The following is a 14,522-nucleotide window of genomic DNA, read 5'->3' as shown; positions in this document are numbered from 1 at the left end:
AAGAGTTCCGAAGCATTTTTAAACTTCAGCAGAATTCCGAGAGCAATGGAAGAGTTCCGAAGCATTTTTAAACTTCAGCGGAATTCCGAGAACAATAGAAGAGTTCCGAAGCATTTTTAAAATTCACACGAATTCCGAGAATAATGGAAGAGTTCAGATGAATTTTTAAACTTCAGCAGAATTCCTAGAACAATGGAAGAGGTCCGAAGCATTTTTAAACTTCAGCGGAATGCCGAGAACAATGCAAGATTTCCGAAGCATTTTTATATGTCAGCGGAATTCCGAGAACAATGGAAGAGTTCCGAAGCATTTTTAAACTTCAGCAGAATTTTGAAAACAATGGAAGATTTCCTAAGCATTTTTAAACTTCAGCAGAATTCCCAGAACAATGGAAGAGTTTCGAAGCATTTTTAAACTTCAACGGAATTCCGAGAACAATGGAAGAGTTCCGAAGCATTTTTAAACGTTAGCGGAATTCCGAGTACAATGAAAGAGTTGCGAAGCATTATTAAACGTCAGCGGAATTCAGAGAACAATGGAAGAGTTCTGAAGCATTTTTAAGCGTCAGCGGAATTTTGAAAACAATGGAAGATTTCCGAAGCATTTTTAAACGTTAGCGGAATTCTGAGATTAATGGAAGAGTTCCGAAGCATTTTTAAACTTCAGCAGAATTCCGAGAACAATGGAAGAGTTTCGAAGCATTTTTAAACTTCAACGGAATTCCGAGAACAATGGAAGAGTTCCGAAGCATTTTTAAACTTCAGCAGAATTCCGAGAGCAATGGAAGAGTTCCAAAGCATTTTAAAAGTTCAGCAGAAATCCGAGAACAATTGAAGAATTCTGAAGCATTTTTAAACGTCAGCGGAATGCCGAGAACAATGCAAGATTTCCGAAGCATTTTTGTATGTCAGCGGAATTTTGAAAACAATGGAAGATTTCCGAAGCATTTTTAAACGTCAGCGCAATTCTGAGAACAATGGAAGAGTTCCAAAACATTTTTAAACTTCAGCAGAATTCCGAGAACAATGGAAGAGTTCCGAAGCATTTTTAAACTTCAGCAGAATTCCGAGAGCAATGGAAGAGTTCCAAAGCATTTTAAAAGTTCAGCAGAATTCCGAGAACAATTGAAGAGTTCCGAAGCATTTTTAAACGTCAGCGGAATGCCGAGAACAATGCAAGATTTCCGAAGCATTTTTATATGTCAGTGGAATTCCGAGAACAATGGAAGAGTACCGCAGCATTTTTAAACGTCAGCGGAATTCTGAGAACAATGGAAGAGTTCCGAAGCATTTTTAACTTCAGCAGAATTCCAAGAACAATGGAAGAGTTCCAAAGCATTTTTAAACGTCAGCGGAATTCCGAGAACAATGGAAGAGTTCTGAAGCATTTTTAAACATCAGCGGAATTTTGAAAACAATGGAAGATTTCCGAAGCATTTTTAAACGTTAGCGGAATTCCGAGTACAATGAAAGAGTTGCGAAGCATTATTAAACGTCAGCGGAATTCAGAGAACAATGGAAGAGTTCTGAAGCATTTTTAAGCGTCAGCGGAATTTTGAAAACAATGGAAGATTTCCAAAGCATTTTTAAACGTTAGCGGAATTCTGAGAATAATGGAAGAGTTCCGAAGCATTTTTAAACTTCAGCAGAATTCCGAGAACAATGGAAGAGTTTCGAAGCATTTTTAAACTTCAACGGAATTCCGAGAACAATGGAAGAGTTCCGAAGCATTTTTAAACTTCAGCAGAATTCCGAGAGCAATGGAAGAGTTCCAAAGCATTTTAAAAGTTCAGCAGAATTCCGAGAACAATTGAAGAATTCTGAAGCATTTTTAAACGTCAGCGGAATGCCGAGAACAATGCAAGATTTCCGAAGCATTTTTGTATGTCAGCGGAATTTTGAAAACAATGGAAGATTTCCGAAGCATTTTTAAACGTCAGCGGAATTCTGAGAACAATGGAAGAGTTCCAAAACATTTTTAAACTTCAGCAGAATTCCGAGAACAATGGAAGAGTTCCGAAGCATTTTTAAACTTCAGCAGAATTCCGAGAGCAATGGAAGAGTTCCAAAGCATTTTAAAAGTTCAGCAGAATTCCGAGAACAATTGAAGAGTTCCGAAGCATTTTTAAACGTCAGCGGAATGCCGAGAACAATGCAAGATTTCCGAAGCATTTTTAAACGTCAGCGGAATTCTGAGAACAATGGAAGAGTTCCAAAACATTTTTAAACTTCAGCAGAATTCCGAGAACAATGGAAGAGTTCCGAAGCATTTTTAAACTTCAGCAGAATTCCGAGAGCAATGGAAGAGTTCCAAAGCATTTTAAAAGTTCAGCAGAATTCCGAGAACAATTGAAGAGTTCCGAAGCATTTTTAAACGTCAGCGGAATGCCGAGAACAATGCAAGATTTCCGAAGCATTTTTATATGTCAGTGGAATTCCGAGAACAATGGAAGAGTACCGAAGCATTTTTAAACGTCAGCGGAATTCTGAGAACAATGGAAGAGTTCCGAAGCATTTTTAAACTTCAGCAGAATTCCAAGAACAATGGAAGAGTTCCAAAGCATTTTTAAACGTCAGCGGAATTCCGAGAACAATGGAAGAGTTCTGAAGCATTTTTAAACGTCAGCGGAATTTTGAAAACAATGGAAGATTTCCTAAGCATTTTTAAACGTCAGCGGAATTCTGAGAACAATGGAAGAGTTCCGAAGCATTTTTAAACGTCAGCGGAATGCCGAGAACAATGCAGGATTTCCAAAGCATTTTTATATGTCAGCGGAATTCCGAGAACAATGGAAGAGTACCGAAGCATTTTTAAACTTCAGCAGAATTCCGAGAACAATGTAAGAGTTCTGAAGCATTTTTAAACTTCAGCAGAATTCCGAGAGCAATGGAAGAGTTCCAAAGCATTTTAAAAGTTCAGCAGAATTCCGAGAACAATTGAAGAGTTCCGAAGCATTTTTAAACGTCAGCGGAATGCCGAGAACAATGCAAGATTTCCGAAGCATTTTTATATGTCAGCGGAATTCCGAGAACAATGGAAGAGTACCAAAGCATTTTTAAATGTCAGCGGAATTCTGAGAACAATGAAAGAGTTCCGAAGCATTTTTAAACTTCAGCAGAATTCCGAGAACAATGGAAGAGTTTCGAAGCATTTTTAAACTTCAACGGAATTCCGAGAACAATGGAAGAGTTCCGAAGCATTTTTAAACGTCAGTGGAATTCCGAGAACAATGAAAGAGTTGCCAAGCATTATTAAACGTCAGCGGAATTCCGAGAACAATGGAAGAGTTCCGAAGCATTTTTAAACTTCAGCAGAATTCCGAGAACAATGGAAGAGTTTCGAAGCATTTTTAAACTTCAACGGAATTCCGAGAACAATGGTAGAGTTCCGAAGCATTTTTAAACGTCAGCAGAATTCCGAGAACAATGTAAGAGTTCTGAAGCATTTTTAAACTTCAGCAGAATTCCGAGAGCAATGGAAGAGTTCCAAAGCATTTTAAAAGTTCAACAGAATTCCGAGAACAATTGAAGAGTTCCGAAGCATTTTTAACCGTCAGCGGAATTCCGAGAACAATGAAAAAGTTGCGAAGCATTATTAAACGTCAGCAGAATTCCGAGAACAATGGAAGAGTACCGAAGCATTTTAAAACGTCAGCGGAATTCCGAGAACAATGGAAGAGTTCTGAAGCATTTTTAAACGTCAGCGGAATTTTGAAAACAATGGAAGATTTCCGAAGCAATTTTAAACGTCAGCGGAATTCTGAGAACAATGGAAGAGTTCCGAAGCATTTTTAAACTACAGCAGAATTCCGAGAACAATGGAAGAGTTCCGAAGCATTTTTAAACTTCAGCAGAATTCCAAGAACAATGGAAGAGTTCCAAAGCATTTTTAAACGTCAGCGGAATTCCGAGAACAATGGAAGAGTTCTGAAGCATTTTTAAACGTCAGCGGAATTTTGAAAACAATGGAAGATTTCCTAAGCATTTTTAAACGTCAGCGGAATTCTGAGAACAATGGAAGAGTTCCGAAGCATTTTTAAACGTCAGCGGAATGCCGAGAACAATGCAGGATTTCCAAAGCATTTTTATATGTCAGCGGAATTCCGAGAACAATGGAAGAGTACCGAAGCATTTTTAAACTTCAGCAGAATTCCGAGAACAATGTAAGAGTTCTGAAGCATTTTTAAACTTCAGCAGAATTCCGAGAGCAATGGAAGAGTTCCAAAGCATTTTAAAAGTTCAGCAGAATTCCGAGAACAATTGAAGAGTTCCGAAGCATTTTTAAACGTCAGCGGAATGCCGAGAACAATGCAAGATTTCCGAAGCATTTTTATATGTCAGCGGAATTCCGAGAACAATGGAAGAGTACCAAAGCATTTTTAAATGTCAGCGGAATTCTGAGAACAATGAAAGAGTTCCGAAGCATTTTTAAACTTCAGCAGAATTCCGAGAACAATGGAAGAGTTTCGAAGCATTTTTAAACTTCAACGGAATTCCGACAACAATGGAAGAGTTCCGAAGCATTTTTAAACGTCAGTGGAATTCCGAGAACAATGAAAGAGTTGCCAAGCATTATTAAACGTCAGCGGAATTCCGAGAACAATGGAAGAGTTCCGAAGCATTTTTAAACTTCAGCAGAATTCCGAGAACAATGGAAGAGTTTCGAAGCATTTTTAAACTTCAACGGAATTCCGAGAACAATGGTAGAGTTCCGAAGCATTTTTAAACGTCAGCAGAATTCCGAGAACAATGTAAGAGTTCTGAAGCATTTTTAAACTTCAGCAGAATTCCGAGAGCAATGGAAGAGTTCCAAAGCATTTTAAAAGTTCAACAGAATTCCGAGAACAATTGAAGAGTTCCGAAGCATTTTTAACCGTCAGCGGAATTCCGAGAACAATGAAAAAGTTGCGAAGCATTATTAAACGTCAGCAGAATTCCGAGAACAATGGAAGAGTACCGAAGCATTTTAAAACGTCAGCGGAATTCCGAGAACAATGGAAGAGTTCTGAAGCATTTTTAAACGTCAGCGGAATTTTGAAAACAATGGAAGATTTCCGAAGCAATTTTAAACGTCAGCGGAATTCTGAGAACAATGGAAGAGTTCCGAAGCATTTTTAAACTACAGCAGAATTCCGAGAACAATGGAAGAGTTCTGAAGCATTTTTAAACTTCAGCAGAATTCCGAGAGCAATGGAAGAGTTCCAAAGCATTTTAAAAGTTCGGCAGAATTCCGAGAACAATTGAAAAGTTCCGAAGCATTTTTAAACGTCAGCGGAATGCCGAGAACAATGCAAGATTTCCGAAGCATTTTTATATGTCAGCGGAATTCCGAGAACAAAGGAAGAGTACCGAAGCATTTTTAAACGTCAGCGGAATTCAGAGAACAATGGAAGAGTTCCGAAGCATTTTTAAACGTCAGCTGAATTCCGAGAACAATGTAAGAGTTCTGAAGCATTTTTAAACTTCAGCAGAATTCCGAGAGCAATGGAAGAGTTCCGAAGCATTTTTAAACTTCAGCGGATTTCCGAGTACAATGTAAGAGATTTTAAGCATTTTTAAACTTCAGCGGAATTCCGAGAACAATAGAAGAGTTCTGAAGCATTTTTAAAATTCACACGAATTCCGAGAATAATGGAAGAGTTCCGAAGCATTTTTAAACTTCAGCAGAATTCCGAGAACAATGGAAGGGTTCCGAAGCATTTTTAAACTTCAGCGGAATTTGGAGAACAATGGAAGAGTTTCGAAGTATTTTTAAAAGTCAGCGGAATTCCGAGAACAATGGAAGAGTTGTGAAGCATTTTTAAACGTCAGCGGAATTCTGAGAACAATGGAAGAGTTCCGAAGCATTTTTAAACGTCAGCAGAATTCCGAGAACAATGGAAGAGTTCCGAAGCATTTTTAAACGTCAGCAGAATTGCGAGAGCAATGGAAGAGTTCCAAAGCATTTTAAAAGTTCAGCAGAATTCCGAGAACAATTGAAGAGTTCCGAAGCATTTTTAAACGTCAGCGGAATGCCGAGAACAATGCAAGATTTCCGAAGCATTTTTATATGTCAGCGGAATTTCGAGAACAATGGAAGAGTTCCGAAGCATTTTTAAACTTCAGCAGAATTCCGAGAACAATGGAAGAGTTTAGAAGCATTTTTAAACTTCAACAGAATTCCAAGAACAATGGAAGAGTTCTGAAGCATTTTTAAGCGTCAGCGGAATTTTGAAAACAATGGAACATTTCCGAAGCATTTTTAAACGTTAGCGGAATTCTGAGAACAATGGAAGAGTTCCGAAGCATTTTTAAACTTCAGCAGAATTCCGAGAACAATGGAAGAGTTCCGAAGCATTTTTAAACTTCTGCAGAATTCCGAGAACAATGGAAGAGTTTTGAAGCATTTTTAAACTTCAACGGAATTCCGAGAACAATGGAAGAGTTCCGAAGCATTTTTAAACTTCAGCAGAATTCCGAGAGCAATGGAAGAGTTCCAAAGCATTTTAAAAGTTCAGCAGAATTCCGAGAACAATTGAAGAATTCTGAAGCATTTTTAAACGTCAGCGGAATGCCGAGAACAATGCAAGATTTCCGAAGCATTTTTATATGTCAGTGGAATTCCGAGAACAATGGAAGAGTACCGAAGCATTTTTAAACGTCAGCGGAATTCTGAGAACAATGGAAGAGTTCCGAAGCATTTTTAAACTTCAGCAGAATTCCAAGAACAATGGAAGAGTTCCAAAGCATTTTTAAACGTCAGCGGAATTCCGAGAACAATGGAAGAGTTCTGAAGCATGTTTAAACGTCAGCGGAATTTTGAAAACAATGGAAGATTTCCGAAGCATTTTTAAACGTCAGCGGAATGCCGAGAACAATGCAAGATTTCCGAAGCATTTTTATATGTCAGCGGAATTCCGAGAACAATGGAAGAGTACCGAAGCATTTTTAAACTTCAGCAGAATTCCGAGAACAATGTAAGAGTTCTGAAGCATTTTTAAACTTCAGCAGAATTCCGAGAACAATTGAAGAGTTCCGAAGCATTTTTAAACGTCAGCGGAATGCCGAGAACAATGCAAGATTTCCGAAGCATTTTTATATGTCAGCGGAATTCCGAGAACAAAGGAAGAGTACCGAAGCATTTTTAAACGTCAGCGGAATTCAGAGAACAATGGAAGAGTTCCGAAGCATTTTTAAACGTCAGCAGAATTCCGAGAACAATGTAAGAGTTCTGAAGCATTTTTAAACTTCAGCAGAATTCCGAGAGCAATGGAAGAGTTCCGAAGCATTTTAAAAGTTCAGCAGAATTCCGAGAACAATTGAAGAGTTCCGAAGCATTTTTAAACGTCAGCGGAATGCCGAGAACAATGCAAGATTTCCGAAGCATTTTTATATGTCAGCGGAATTCCGAGAACAATGGAAGAGTACCAAAGCATTTTTAAATGTCAGCGGAATTCTGAGAACAATGAAAGAGTTCCGAAGCATTTTTAAACTTCAGCAGAATTCCGAGAACAATGGAAGAGTTTCGAAGCATTTTTAAACTTCAACGGAATTCCGAGAACAATGGAAGAGTTCCGAAGCATTTTTAAACTTCAGCAGAATTCCGAGAACAATGTAAGAGTTCTGAAGCATTTTTAAACTTCAGCAGAATTCCGAGAGCAATGGAAGAGTTCCAAAGCATTTTAAAAGTTCAACAGCATTCCGAGAACAATTGAAGAGTTCCGAAGCATTTTTAACCGTCAGCGGAATTCCGAGAACAATGAAAAAGTTGCGAAGCATTATTAAACGTCAGCAGAATTCCGAGAACAATGGAAGAGTACCGAAGCATTTTAAAACGTCAGCGGAATTCCGAGAACAATGGAAGAGTTCTGAAGCATTTTTAAACGTCAGCGGAATTTTGAAAACAATGGAAGATTTCCGAAGCAATTTTAAACGTCAGCGGAATTCTGAGAACAATGGAAGAGTTCCGAAGCATTTTTAAACTACAGCAGAATTCCGAGAACAATGGAAGAGTTCTGAAGCATTTTTAAACTTCAGCAGAATTCCGAGAGCAATGGAAGAGTTCCAAAGCATTTTAAAAGTTCGTCAGAATTCCGAGAACAATTGAAAAGTTCCGAAGCATTTTTAAACGTCAGCGGAATGCCGAGAACAATGCAAGATTTCCGAAGCATTTTTATATGTCAGCGGAATTCCGAGAACAAAGGAAGAGTACCGAAGCATTTTTAAACGTCAGCGGAATTCAGAGAACAATGGAAGAGTTCCGAAGCATTTTTAAACGTCAGCAGAATTCCGAGAACAATGTAAGAGTTCTGAAGCATTTTTAAACTTCAGCAGAATTCCGAGAGCAATGGAAGAGTTCCGAAGCATTTTTAAACTTCAGCGGATTTCCGAGTACAATGTAAGAGATTTTAAGCATTTTTAAACTTCAGCGGAATTCCGAGAACAATAGAAGAGTTCCGAAGCATTTTTAAAATTCACACGAATTCCGAGAATAATGGAAGAGTTCAGATGAATTTTTAAACTTCAGCGGAATTCCGAGAACAATGGAAGAGTTCCGAAGCATTTTTAAACTTCAGCGGAATTCTGAGAACAATGGAAGAGTTCCGAAGCATTTTTAAACTTCAGCAGAATTCCGAGAACAATGGAAGGGTTCCGAAGCATTTTTAAACTTCAGCGGAATTTGGAGAACAATGGAAGAGTTTCGAAGTATTTTTAAAAGTCAGCGGAATTCCGAGAACAATGGAAGAGTTGTGAAGCATTTTTAAACGTCAGCGGAATTCTGAGAACAATGGAAGAGTTCCGAAGCATTTTTAAACGTCAGCAGAATTCCGAGAACAATGGAAGAGTTCCGAAGCATTTTTAAACGTCAGCAGAATTGCGAGAGCAATGGAAGAGTTCCAAAGCATTTTAAAAGTTCAGCAGAATTCCGAGAACAATTGAAGAGTTCCGAAGCATTTTTAAACGTCAGCGGAATGCCGAGAACAATGCAAGATTCCCGAAGCATTTTTATATGTCAGCGGAATTCCGAGAACAATGGAAGAGTTCCGAAGCATTTTTAAACTTTAGCAGAATTCCGAGAACAATGGAAGAGTTTAGAAGCATTTTTAAACTTCAACAGAATTCCAAGAACAATGGAAGAGTTCTGAAGCATTTTTAAGCGTCAGCGGAATTTTGAAAACAATGGAACATTTCCGAAGCATTTTTAAACGTTAGCGGAATTCTGAGAACAATGGAAGAGTTCCGAAGCATTTTTAAACTTCAGCAGAATTCCGAGAGCAATGGAAGAGTTCCAAAGCATTTTAAAAGTTCAGCAGAATTCCGAGAACAATTGAAGAATTCTGAAGCATTTTTAAACGTCAGCGGAATGCCGAGAACAATGCAAGATTTCCGAAGCATTTTTATATGTCAGCGGAATTTTGAAAACAATGGAAGATTTCCGAAGCATTTTTAAACGTCAGCGGAATTCTGAGAACAATGGAAGAGTTCCAAAACATTTTTAAACTTCAGCAGAATTCCGAGAACAATGGAAGAGTTCCGAAGCATTTTTAAACTTCAGCAGAATTCCGAGAGCAATGGAAGAGTTCCAAAGCATTTTAAAAGTTCAGCAGAATTCCGAGAACAATTGAAGAGTTCCGAAGCATTTTTAAACGTCAGCGGAATGCCGAGAACAATGCAAGATTTCCGAAGCATTTTTATATGTCAGTGGAATTCCGAGAACAATGGAAGAGTACCGAAGCATTTTTAAACGTCAGCGGAATTCTGAGAACAATGGAAGAGTTCCGAAGCATTTTTAAACTTCAGCAGAATTCCAAGAACAATGGAAGAGTTCCAAAGCATTTTTAAACGTCAGCGGAATTCCGAGAACAATGGAAGAGTTCTGAAGCATTTTTAAACGTCAGCGGAATTTTGAAAACAATGGAAGATTTCCGAAGCATTTTTAAACGTCAGCGGAATTCTGAGAACAATCGAAGATTTCCGAAGCATTTTTAAACGTCAGCGGAATGCCGAGAACAATGCAAGATTTCCGAAGCATTTTTATATGTCAGCGGAATTCCGAGAACAATGGAAGAGTACCGAAGCATTTTTAAACTTCAGCAGAATTCCGAGAACAATGTAAGAGTTCTGAAGCATTTTTAAACTTCAGCAGAATTCCGAGAGCAATGGAAGAGTTCCAAAGCATTTTAAAAGTTCAGCAGAATTCCGAGAACAATTGAAGAGTTCCGAAGCATTTTTAAACGTCAGCGGAATGCCGAGAACAATGCAAGATTTCCGAAGCATTTTTATATGTCAGCGGAATTCCGAGAACAAAGGAAGAGTACCGAAGCATTTTTAAACGTCAGCGGAATTCAGAGAACAATGGAAGAGTTCCGAAGCATTTTTAAACGTCAGCAGAATTCCGAGAACAATGTAAGAGTTCTGAAGCATTTTTAAACTTCAGCAGAATTCCGAGAGCAATGGAAGAGTTCCGAAGCATTTTAAAAGTTCAGCAGAATTCCGAGAACAATTGAAGAGTTCCGAAGCATTTTTAAACGTCAGCGGAATGCCGAGAACAATGCAAAATTTCCGAAGCATTTTTATATGTCAGCGGAATTCCGAGAACAATGGAAGAGTACCAAAGCATTTTTAAATGTCAGCGGAATTCTGAGAACAATGAAAGAGTTCCGAAGCATTTTTAAACTTCAGCAGAATTCCGAGAACAATGGAAGAGTTTCGAAGCATTTTTAAACTTCAACGGAATTCCGAGAACAATGGAAGAGTTCCGAAGCATTTTTAAACGTCAGTGGAATTCCGAGAACAATGAAAGAGTTGCTAAGCATTATTAAACGTCAGCGGAATTCCGAGAACAATGGAAGAGTTCCGAAGCATTTTTAAACTTCAGCAGAATTCCGAGAACAATGGAAGAGTTTCGAAGCATTTTTAAACTTCAACGGAATTCCGAGAACAATGGTAGAGTTCCGAAGCATTTTTAAACGTCAGCAGAATTCCGAGAACAATGTAAGAGTTCTGAAGCATTTTTAAACTTCAGCAGAATTCCGAGAGCAATGGAAGAGTTCCAAAGCATTTTAAAAGTTCAACAGAATTCCGAGAACAATTGAAGAGTTCCGAAGCATTTTTAACCGTCAGCGGAATTCCGAGAACAATGAAAAAGTTGCGAAGCATTATTAAACGTCGGCGGAATTCCGAGAACAATGGAAGAGTACCGAAGCATTTTAAAACGTCAGCGGAATTCCGAGAACAATGGAAGAGTTCTGAAGCATTTTTAAACGTTAGCGGAATTTTGAAAACAATGGAAGATTTCCGAAGCAATTTTAAACGTCAGCGGAATTCTGAGAACAATGGAAGAGTTCCGAAGCATTTTTAAACTACAGCAGAATTCCGAGAACAATGGAAGAGTTCTGAAGCATTTTTAAACTTCAGCAGAATTCCGAGAGCAATGGAAGAGTTCCAAAGCATTTTAAAAGTTCGGCAGAATTCCGAGAACAATTGAAAAGTTCCGAAGCATTTTTAAACGTCAGCGGAATGCCGAGAACAATGCAAGATTTCCGAAGCATTTTTATATGTCAGCGGAATTCCGAGAACAATGGAAGAGTTCCGAAGCATTTTTAAACGTCAACAGAATTCCGAGAACAATGGAAGAGTTCCGAAGTATTTTTAAACGTCAGCAGAATTGCGAGAGCAATGGAAGAGTTCCAAAGCATTTTAAAAGTTCAGCAGAATTCCAAGAACAATTGAAGAGTTCCGAAGCATTTTTAAACGTCAGTGGAATGCCGAGAACAATGCAAGATTTCCGAAGCATTTTTATATGTCAGCGGAATTTCGAGAAGAATGGAAGAGTTCCGAAGCATTTTTAAACTTCAGCAGAATTCCGAGAACAATGGAAGAGTTTAGAAGCATTTTTAAACTTCAACAGAATTCCGAGAACAATGGAAGAGTTCCGAAGCATTTTTAAACATCAGCGGAATTCCGAGAACAATGGAAGAGTTCTGAAGCATTTTTAAACTTCAGCAGAATTCCCAGAACAATGGAAGAGTTTCGAAGCATTTTTAAACTTCAACGGAATTCCGAGAACAATGGAAGAGTTCCGAAGCATTTTTAAACGTTAGCGGAATTCCGAGTACAATGAAAGAGTTGCGAAGCATTATTAAACGTCAGCGGAATTCCGAGAACAATGGAAGAGTTCTGAAGCATATTTAAGCGTCAGCGGAATTTTGAAAACAATGGAAGAGTTCCAAAGCATTTTAAAAGTTCAGCAGAATTCCGAGAACAATTGAAGAGTTCCGAAGCATTTTTAAACGTCAGCGGAATGCCGAGAACAATGCAAGATTTCCGAAGCATTTTTATATGTCAGCGGAATTCCGAGAACAATGGAAGAGTACCGAAGCATTTTTAAACTTCAGCGGAATTCTGAGAACAATGGAAGAGTTCCGAAGCATTTTTAAACTTCAGCAGAATTCCAAGAACAATGGAAGAGTTCCAAAGCATTTTTAAACGTCAGCGGAATTCCGAGAACAATGGAAGAGTTCTGAAGCATTTTTAAACGTCAGCGGAATTTTGAAAACATTGGAAGATTTCCGAAGCATTTTTAAACGTCAGCGGAATTCTGAGAACAATGGAAGAGTTCCGAAGCATTTTTAAATGTCAGCGGAATGCCGAGAACAATGCAAGATTTCCGAAGCATTTTTATATGTCAGCGGAATTCCGAGAACAATGGAAGAGTACCGAAGCATTTTTAAACTTCAGCAGAATTCCGAGAACAATGTTAGAGTTCTGAAGCATTTTTAAACTTCAGCAGAATTCCGAGAACAATGGAAGAGTTTTGAAGCATTTTTAAACTTCAACGGAATTCCGAGAACAATGGAAGAGTTCCGAAGCATTTTTAAACTTCAGCAGAATTCCGAGAGCAATGGAAGAGTTCCAAAGCATTTTAAAAGTTCAGCAGAATTCCAAGAACAATTGAAGAGTTCCGAAGCATTTTTAAACGTCAGTGGAATGCCGAGAACAATGCAAGATTTCCGAAGCATTTTTATATGTCAGCGGAATTTCGAGAAGAATGGAAGAGTTCCGAAGCATTTTTAAACTTCAGCAGAATTCCGAGAACAATGGAAGAGTTTAGAAGCATTTTTAAACTTCAACAGAATTCCGAGAACAATGGAAGAGTTCCGAAGCATTTTTAAACATCAGCGGAATTCCGAGAACAATGGAAGAGTTCTGAAGCATTTTTAAACTTCAGCAGAATTCCCAGAACAATGGAAGAGTTTCGAAGCATTTTTAAACTTCAACGGAATTCCGAGAACAATGGAAGAGTTCCGAAGCATTTTTAAACGTTAGCGGAATTCCGAGTACAATGAAAGAGTTGCGAAGCATTATTAAACGTCAGCGGAATTCCGAGAACAATGGAAGAGTTCTGAAGCATATTTAAGCGTCAGCGGAATTTTGAAAACAATGGAAGAGTTCCAAAGCATTTTAAAAGTTCAGCAGAATTCCGAGAACAATTGAAGAGTTCCGAAGCATTTTTAAACGTCAGCGGAATGCCGAGAACAATGCAAGATTTCCGAAGCATTTTTATATGTCAGCGGAATTCCGAGAACAATGGAAGAGTACCGAAGCATTTTTAAACTTCAGCGGAATTCTGAGAACAATGGAAGAGTTCCGAAGCATTTTTAAACTTCAGCAGAATTCCAAGAACAATGGAAGAGTTCCAAAGCATTTTTAAACGTCAGCGGAATTCCGAGAACAATGGAAGAGTTCTGAAGCATTTTTAAACGTCAGCGGAATTTTGAAAACATTGGAAGATTTCCGAAGCATTTTTAAACGTCAGCGGAATTCTGAGAACAATGGAAGAGTTCCGAAGCATTTTTAAACGTCAGCGGAATGCCGAGAACAATGCAAGATTTCCGAAGCATTTTTATATGTCAGCGGAATTCCGAGAACAATGGAAGAGTTCCGAAGCATTTTTAAACGTCAGCAGAATTCCGAGAACAATGGAAGAGTTCCGAAGCATTTTTAAACGTCAGCAGAATTGCGAGAGCAATGGAAGAGTTCCAAAGCATTTTTAAACTTCAACAGAATTCCAAGAACAATGGAAGAGTTCTGAAGTATTTTTAAGCGTCAGCGGAATTTTGAAAACAATGGAACATTTCCGAAGCATTTTTAAACGTTAGCGGAATTCTGAGAACAATGGAAGAGTTCCGAAGCATTTTTAAACTTCAGCAGAATTCCGAGAACAATGGAAGAGTTCCGAAGCATTTTTAAACTTCAGCAGAATTCCGAGAACAATGGAAGAGTTTTGAAGCATTTTTAAACTTCAACGGAATTCCGAGAACAATGGAAGAGTTCCGAAGCATTTTTAAACTTCAGCAGAATTCCGAGAGCAATGGAAGAGTTCCAAAGCATTTTAAAAGTTCAGCAGAATTCCGAGAACAATTGAAGAATTCTGAAGCATTTTTAAACGTCAGCGGAATGCCGAGAACAATGCAAGATTTCCTAAGCATTTTTATATGTCAGCGGAATTTTGAAAACAATGGAAGATTTCCGAAGCATTTT

Source organism: Phyllobates terribilis, unplaced genomic scaffold (genome assembly GCF_046119375.1).
Source record: "Phyllobates terribilis strain yellow unplaced genomic scaffold, ASM4611937v1 Scaffold_22__1_contigs__length_20350403, whole genome shotgun sequence".
Lineage (NCBI taxonomy): Eukaryota > Metazoa > Chordata > Amphibia > Anura > Dendrobatidae > Phyllobates > Phyllobates terribilis.
The sequence above is the reverse complement of the archived record's forward strand: the minus strand, read 5'-3'. Positions refer to the sequence as shown.